This window comes from Elephantulus edwardii, unplaced genomic scaffold, assembly GCF_000299155.1.
Source record: "Elephantulus edwardii isolate Elephantulus edwardi_28Jun2011 unplaced genomic scaffold, EleEdw1.0 scaffold00101, whole genome shotgun sequence".
NCBI lineage: Eukaryota > Metazoa > Chordata > Mammalia > Macroscelidea > Macroscelididae > Elephantulus > Elephantulus edwardii.
In genome coordinates this window covers 5,912,084-5,920,860 of record NW_006399851.1, presented here as the reverse complement: position 1 = coordinate 5,920,860, position 8,777 = coordinate 5,912,084, and the positions used below count along the sequence as shown (strand labels likewise).

At 39.4% G+C, this 8,777-nt stretch overlaps 1 pseudogene; it reads left to right on the top strand.

Annotated features, from left to right (window-relative positions):
- Positions 1-357: 357 nt before the first annotated feature.
- On the top strand, positions 358-7,962 carry LOC102863117 (annotated as a pseudogene).
- Positions 7,963-8,777: the final 815 nt, after the last annotated feature.

The following is an 8,777-nucleotide window of genomic DNA, read 5'->3' as shown; positions in this document are numbered from 1 at the left end:
CAGAGTTTGCTGAGTGCAGGGAAGAAGTGTAGGAATTTTAAAAAGTTCCAAAGTGGAACATACAGCTATGGGATTAATTTTATGACACAATGTATGGGAATGATTATAAGAACAGCAATGTTAATAAAACACACACATACATACATACACACACACACACACACACACACACACACCAAAACATCAAAAATATTAAAAGGAAGAAATGCAAAGAAATGAAGGTAAAAAACAATATGGTTTAGAGAGTTTTAATTTATGTATAATTAGAAAGGTGATGTCTAGTTAGAAAGTTACACAGGCATGCTTCTCTGTTTCAGGATGATTTAAATTGGTCTCAGAGAAACATGTTCTGGAGTAATGGGGTAGGATCCCTAGAGTGTGGCCAACCTTAGGGAGGGTGAAGGCTATAATACGACAAGCTTAGGGAAAGTGGAGTGCTTCATGGTGCTATGTTGGACACCACTTCTCTCAGGCTTCTTAGTGAGAACCACTTTTATCTACCTGCCCTACCCACAAAATATCCAACAAATCCCCCACTCATGCTGTCATTGTTCTTGTCTCAACAAAGTATAGAATGAAATATAGTACATATAAATTTTGTATGCAAACCAATATAAAATTTAAAACAACCAACAAGAAGAAACAACAAAACCTTATCCTGACTCTAGAAAGGGAGCCCTGGTGAAAGAATGGTTAAACACTTAGCTGCTAACCAGAGGATCAGCGGTTTAAACCCAGCAGCTATCATAATAGAAGAAAGATGTGGCAGTCCACTCCCAAAAGATATATATGTTTGAAAACCCTAATGGGAAGTCCTACTCTGCCCTAAGGGAGCACTGCTGTCCTAACAGTAAGAAGCTGAACTGCCAACCTGGAGTCAAGCAGTTCAAAATCACCAGCTACGCTGTGGGACAAAGATGGGTGATCTCCAATGAAACAATGAGCCTCTGAAAACCCACTGGAGGATCAGCTACAGGTTGATTTCAAATCCAAGGTACACAACACTCTGTCCTATATGGTCACTATGAGTCTAAAACTCTTGGATGATAGAAGGGTTTTTTTAAGATAATGGTTTCATATATCATTCTTTCCCAAGTCTTTTTTTTTTTTATGGAGCAGTGTCTTAATCCATCCACCAAAACACCTGTTAATTTTAAATCGATTCTATATGTGACCTTCTCAAGTGCGCTTCACTGGCAGAGATCTTGGGTCTCGTTCATCTATTAATGCCTTTTTTTTTTCAATTTCTTCACCATTAAGTCAACAAATATTTATTAGGCATTTGCTCTGTGCCCAAACCAGAAACACAATGGGAACAAAGCAAGTGCAGTTGGGGCCCTACTGGTGCTTGCTTACTTGTGCATTAATATTCTGATACAAAGGGTAATCCCTACAGAAGTGGGAATTTTGGAGAGCTTGCCCAGGAAGCTGGGGGCTTTCTAGGAAGAAGTTTGACACAGATTTCTGAAGAAATTCTATGGGCCCAACATGTCATTTCATGTTTTCCACCACTTTCAGACAAAATCAGTTCTATTTAGAAGGAATCAATTGTAAAAGGAGAAAAAAAATATATATTAAAATGAAAGTCAATTTACATCTTTGTCCTACAGAGCATTTGATGCATTCAGCCCAGAAGCTGCACACTTAACGACTGCACCACTGGGGCTCCTTAAGAGATGGAGGGGGATCAAAGCAGGTGACTTACAAATTCTGAACTTTTACACCATTTCCTTTTAACATTCAAATGTTTCAAGCTAAGACATTATATCCTGGGTGTAAGGTTCAACGTGGGTTCTCTGGGTGATGCAAATACTTCATACACTCATTCTGGAACTAGAAGTGGGGAGGTTTACAAGTCTACCCAGAGATGTTTTAGAAGAAACACTCAATGCTCCTCTTAAAAAAAAAAAATTGACTGTTGAAAATTCTGTAGAGCACAACTCTACTCCAATTCATATAAGCTCACTGTGGGTTCCAGTTGACTCAATGGCAACTGGTACTGGTAAGACTGAAAATGTAGTCCTACTTGGATTTTTCCAAAGGGTAAATGTGACTGTCTACTTATTTTTCAGGTGAAAATATTGCTTTGCCATTGAGCATTGCTAGCCCTGTAACTTTCTTGGACAGCTGATGCAAGAGATACAGCTAATAAGTGATCAACATTTGTTCTGTTTTCATCTTATAGGCCAGGAAAGATAGACTGTTAACCAACATGGAGTGCTTTAAAAAACAAAGCTCTCCCCTCAGACATCTTGTCATATCAGGATTGGAATGTCTGAACCCTCTACACATGGCAAATATAATTAATCTACCTGGGGTGCGGGAGAAGCATTTTTAGAACATTAAAGAAAATAAGATTTCTACATTGGGTAAGCTTGCTTTATCATGCAAACTCTCTTTGTTATCAAGCTTTAAAAAAAACATGAATCCAACTGAAAAATGACAACTCCTCTCAGGCATATAATTATAAAAATGAAAGTCACTTTCAAAGTTATTCAATCCAACTCCTTAATTTAGAGATGAGGAAATTGATAGGATAGGCTAACATATTTTGGCCCAGAACCCACTGCTAGTTGGAAGTGGACCATGACCAGAATTCAGATGATCTGATTTTCCAAGCTCTACGCTTTCTTTTTCTCTTGCTACCTACCCCACAATTTACCTTTTGTATTTAAATAGTGCATCTTCCAAATGGACTTTAATTTCTCTGGCATTTTTTCCTAACTCCTCACCTCTGGAGAGGAATGAGAATTTCCTTTCTGATTTTTGCATTTGTTACCACCTCTTCAGCATTTGCCTGGTGGGTGCAACCCTCAAGGAGATACCTTTATTCCTGCCCTTGGGAGTCTCATTTACTTTATCTGCTTTGTCATGGTTGAACACTGTCCAAGCTTTTAACCATATACATTCTGATACAATATAAAGCTGTTTTGATGAACAGTCTGTTAGGAACTAATTTTTTCCTGTCAGATATTATTTTAGTGTTCTTATTAATCTCATTTCCCTTCAGATTGGGATATTACCAATAAATAAGTCAATACAAGTCAATGCCATCAGCAGGTCATTGAGGCTGGAGAGGCAAGCCAGGAATAACTTTATCTGAACTGGGGTCAGGGACAAATCCTTTTAACAGTCCACTACTCACATGACGGCTTACTGAAAGACAAGCATGGACGTGACCAGCTAGCTCCTTGGCCTTGAGCTCCAGTATCAGTTTTTTTCCTGTTATCTGGGCCCATTTGCTCAACAGGCAACCCACAAAAGTAAAAGGTCATTCAGCTCCACTTCTCTGTTTCATGTACAAGGATATAGTTTTTTCATTTCACTAATGTTTGAGAATTAAAGCCTAATTTTCTCTGATGTAAGAAACGTAGTCATGACATGCGTCCTCAATTGAAGACCCCATGGGTCATGGTTCTACTATGGCACAAAGACATTAACAGAAGTAGGAATTGACTGAGCTAATTTTTTTTCTAAGAAGATTAAGCATAAAATACTTAGTTCACACATTTTAGAAAACTATTAAGTAAACAATAAACACCACCAACAAGCAAGAGAAATGAATCATATTATTCTAAGGAGAATAAAAGCAATTTCAAATTTATAATCTATAAATATCTTCCAAGTATGTAAATAAATACACACTTCTTTTTAGGAGCACTTAAATAATTGGTACATAGATATTCACATCTATAAAAAAGACATTGCACTACTAATGTTTCCTGCTAGCTGAATTCCAAAATTAAAACTTACAAGTAGTGAAATGTGGTATTATCTAAGGAAGAAGTTGAAAGGAACCAATAATATCTCCCATCATGCTCTGACACAATGTTTTCAAAGGCCAGGTCACCCATCTGTTGGTGATTTTGCAAAGGGGAATTCTAACAGCAGCTGGGACTCTGCCATAAATAACTCCTGTGGCGCTGTTCTAACATGGAGTATTTTTTTTTATCTCTCTAGATGAAATCGATTTTGGAGATCTTGCAAATAACCAATCTCTTGGAACGGTAGAAAATGACAGTTATGCTTAGGATTGTGGCTATTTTGGTTGACAGTGAACCGTTTCAGAAAGTAGCATAAGATCAAGAACCAAAAGTCTTGAAGGAATAAATTCAAGAATAAGTTCACTGAAGGCATTGACAATAAATAAGTCCCCAGGAATTGATGGAATACCAGTTGACATGTTTCAACAAACAGATGCAGCCCTAGAGGCATTCACGACTCTATGCCAAGAAATTTGGAGGACAGATACCTGACCAACCAACTGGGAGAGATCCATATTTGTTTCTGTCCCCTAAAATGGTTATTTAGCAGAATGTTGAAATTATTGAATAATATTAACATGGCATGCAAGTTAATCCTGCTGAAGATCATTCCAAAAAAGCTGATTATTTCAATAGGAAATACAAACTAAACTTCATCTCTATTTTGTCTCATAGAGCTTAAGATTTTGGTGTTTTAGGGTCAGCATTCTGAAAAATTGCTTTTCTTTTGTGTTGAATATGATATGTTTTTGTTGCTATTGGTTGCTTTGGAGTTGTTCCAACCAATAGAGACCTCACACAGAATAGAGTTGTTTCGTGTGTGTTTCAAGGCTGTGACCTTTTGGAAACACTTCACCAGACCTGTTGTCTCCTGAAGTGTGTTTAGTTGGGTTTGAACTGCCAATATTCTGGATAGTAATGACCATGCAGACATTTGTGCCACTGAACAATTCTGTTAGTAGTTATCTAGAAATTGAAAATCTACTTTCTTGTTGTTATTGTCAGGAATGACTCATAATTGGCCTTCTAGCCTGTTTTTGAAAGCAGTTAATCACATAAAAGGATTTCTCTTCTCCCACAGAGCATCTGGTAGTTTTGAACTATGTGCCTTTGGACTGGCAAGTGCAACTCCTTAGTGCTAAGTCATCAGTTGTTATTGTCATTATTAAGTGCCATCTAGTTGTAGATTACTCATAGCAACCCTATGAATGGAAGACCTGAACACCTTTGTAACTTTCATCATTTCTCCAAGTTCATAGTCTCCAGAGGCAAGCTATTACAGAAATAAATGCCACTCCTGCTTCCAAAAGTCATCAGCGTTCCCCTAAATAAACTTTTTGTGTATTGCCAAGTCAGAACCATTCCACAGCCAACCCTTCAGAGGGTTTTCAGCTGATGGATTCAAACCACATACCTTTGGGTTGACAGCACAAGTCCATGCCAGAGTTAAGCCACCAGAGCTCCCTAAAATAAATGAAATATATTTAAATAATAATTCTATATGACTTAGGGAACTCTGGTAACATAATTCTCAAGGAAATGCACTACTGATCTAAAGGCTGTGCTCTAGCAATAAATGCATGAGTGGCTCTTTGGGAGAAAGAAGCACACCTTCCGTGAGATTTACAGCCTTGTAAATTGATACTTCTGTATCAATGTCCTACATCCTTTCCTGTCTAGGCGTTATTGTTGTTGATTCCTGTTGTGTTGAGCATGACTTGTAGTGGCCTAGTGGCATTGCACTGCACTGCAATCCTGAGGCATGCAGTTTGAATCCACAGGTGTCCCCGAGGGCGAAGGATGGGCAAGCTCCTCCTGTGTGATTAACGGCCTCTGAAAACCTGCTGGCCGGTCAGCTATGGGTTGGTTTGGACTCCAGGGTATACAACAACAACAATGACAATCTCAGTGGAGCGTAGGTTCAAACTTGATAACAAGGAGTTTTAGTTGTAAGAAAGAGAGCTATGTTCATGGCAGGGTTTTTCCTACTATCAGGGTTTAAGAGAGACTTTTCAAATAATTATCTAGTTAATTGAAGACCAGAGAAACTGATTATTGGTGATAATTGACGTCTCATTCCTCCGACGTGCAAATATTGGGTTTTTTTTCTCAGCCAGTCACCAAAAGGTTTGTAGTTTGAGATCTTCTATAGGTGCCTTCAAAGTAAGGTCTGGTGAAGTACTTCTAAAAAATCAGGCACTGCCATTTCGGCCTCGGCTTTGGAGGCAGCCTCCTACACGGCTCTGTGTACCCATCTGCTGCCGCAATCACAGGTGGCGGAAACGGGCCCAGTAAGGTGCTTTAAGTCAGGAGTCCAAAACTCCCTCCCATCCATCACTCCAGTCTATCACTCCCTGAAAATGAACTGGCTCCGTCCAAGTGAGATGAGGAAGTGGACGATGTTTATCTCATTCACGCTCAAGCATTGCTCTGGTCATGCACAGTGGAGATGCTCTTAACTTTTTCTCAGACTGTAGAATCCCTAGTGATGAGAATGAAATATGCTTCCTCTTAATTAGAGATGGGGAACGAAGGGGTGATGCCTTAATTGAAACGGAGTCAGAGATGGATGTGCAGAAAGCTTTAGAGAAGCACCACATGTATGTAGGTCAGTGATAGGTGGAAGTCTAGGAGATAAACAAAGATGAGGTGGATGCCTTAAAGAAGAGTTTGCAGGTCAACTCTTCACCTGTGATAAATGATGGTGTGCTTTGATTGAGAGTATTTCCTTACAGTTGCCATAAAAAAAGACTATTAACTTCTTTGCAGGACTTCTTTGGAGCTAGGTGATCTGTCTGGGCCAGAGACACTCCCTTCCTCCCCAACATTCCCCACACTGGACCAATAGGCAACATTTTGAAAGATGGAGAAAAGATTGAAGTCAACTTACTTGGATCCACAATGAACTCTTTGGAACTAGCAATCAGGAGATCAGGAGATGCATCACATTGGGAAAGTCTGCAGTTAGGGACCTTTTCAAATCACCAACGAACAATGATATCCATATGAAGTCTAAGATGTGCCTGGTCCAGGCAAAGAAGTCCTGCCAAGAAGTTAATAGATAGTATATATTACATTTGTCATAGACTACAGAGGACAGAGAAAATCAGGTGTTGGGGAATGTTGGGGAAGAAGGGAGTGTCTCTGGCCCGGACAGATCGCCTAACTCCAGATAAGTGAAAGCCTCCCAGCTGCCTTTAATATGGGGCAGAGAAAGCTGTCCTGTTTTTGGCTGTACTGTCTTGAGAAAGTTCACCCCCCGGGAAGATGGCTGCCACATCTGTTCAGCTGGAAGTAGTCCAGATGAGGCTGAGATTCTCCTATCCAATCTGCATGTCCCTCGTCTGCAAGCCCACCCTATCCTGTCTTCCTGTTTACTTGTTCATATATAAGTGTGCTGCAGCCCCCAATAAAATTGAACTGGATCAACTCTCTGAACCGCTCCCAGAGTAGTATCTCTCCATTGTGCTTACTCCATCATGGTGTCACTGTTTGTTGCTGGAGAACAGACAACGACAAACAGAGAAGACTTTGCACAGTTTGAAGAACAAGAAATGGCCAATCAAGCCCTACTGAAGCATAGGGAAGAAATTGGTAATCTATATATAGAGATATTTCCAAGCAGAAGGAATGAGGTTTGAACCTATGTGGTTCTCATAAAGGAAAGAAAATTGCATCTTCTCCTACTGGTAAGTGTATGTTGAGCCAGAAATGATCTTTGAAGAACATGCAGTAAGTAAATGAAGACGTTTGATCCACGACAGCTTTTGAAAATGAGGAGATAGAGTTGCCTAAGGAAATGTCAGAAAAGCTTCCAGAGACTGTTGATTTTGGAGCTACACCTTCACTACATTGTGTTCACATGAGAGGATTGCCTTTCCAAGCTAATGCCCAAGACATTATACATTGTTTTGCTCCACTGAAGCCTGTTAGAACCACAATGGAATGCAGTTCCAGAGGAACAGCCACTGGAGAAGCTGCCATGTAATCTGAAACTGATGAGGATGCTGCCGCAGCTATGCTCAAGGATCAGTCCCACGTTCAGCACAGGCATATTGAACTCTTCCTGTATTCATGTCCAAAAGGAAAATTAGAGCTCCAGGGGCTTCATTGTAAGGATGAAGCAAGAAGCATTTCCTTTGCACATCTTCCTTGGGTATGGGATGCAAAGTTCCAGTTTATTAGCAACAACTTCTAGAAGAAAGGACTTTGGGGTATTTGGTGTATTACATCTAAGAGAAATTCCATCATGGATGTTTAGAAAAGATTCCATTTGAGATTATGAAATAAACCACAAATACAGGGGTTTTTTGTTTTGTTTATACTGCCTAGAATCTGATTAAAAATTTTGGCCTTTATTTTAAAAAAAAATAAAATCAGGCGTTGAAAACCCTGTGGAACACAATTATACTGTGGCACACATGAGATCACAATCTATGTCGGCCTGAATGGAAGTTCTTCTAATGGCTTCTGGCAGTATCCATGCTGGTGGGAATAGTAATTGGTGGTGGTGGAGGATCAACAAACAAACTTCTGTGTCAATGTCCTACATCCTTTCCTGTCTAGGTGTTATTGTTGTTGATTCCTGTTGAGTTGAGCATGACTCATAGTGATCCTAAGAGCAAAAGACATGATGCTTTTCTATAAGTATCGCCGTTTCTCAAAGTTCACAGAGTTTCCAGAGGCATGTTGTTTAGCAAGTGGATGCCACTTCTGCTTCCAAATGTAACAACTAATTTTTGAGACTGGATATAGACAGTATTTAATGCTGTTGTCATTTTAAGGAGAAAGTCTGATGTCATAATTTTCAACTAGCTTAAGTGGATCTAACCATCCAGTAAAAGATGGAAATATATGAGTTAATAAGCATAATTAGTTTCTATCCATTTTGAGGTTTTATGAGGCAGATAACTAAAAATTCCATGAAAATATATGCCATTAAATTAGATTTTCAGCGATATTCTTTTTGTAGTGACAGGCATGGTGATGGATCACAATTCTTTCTGAGCCCTC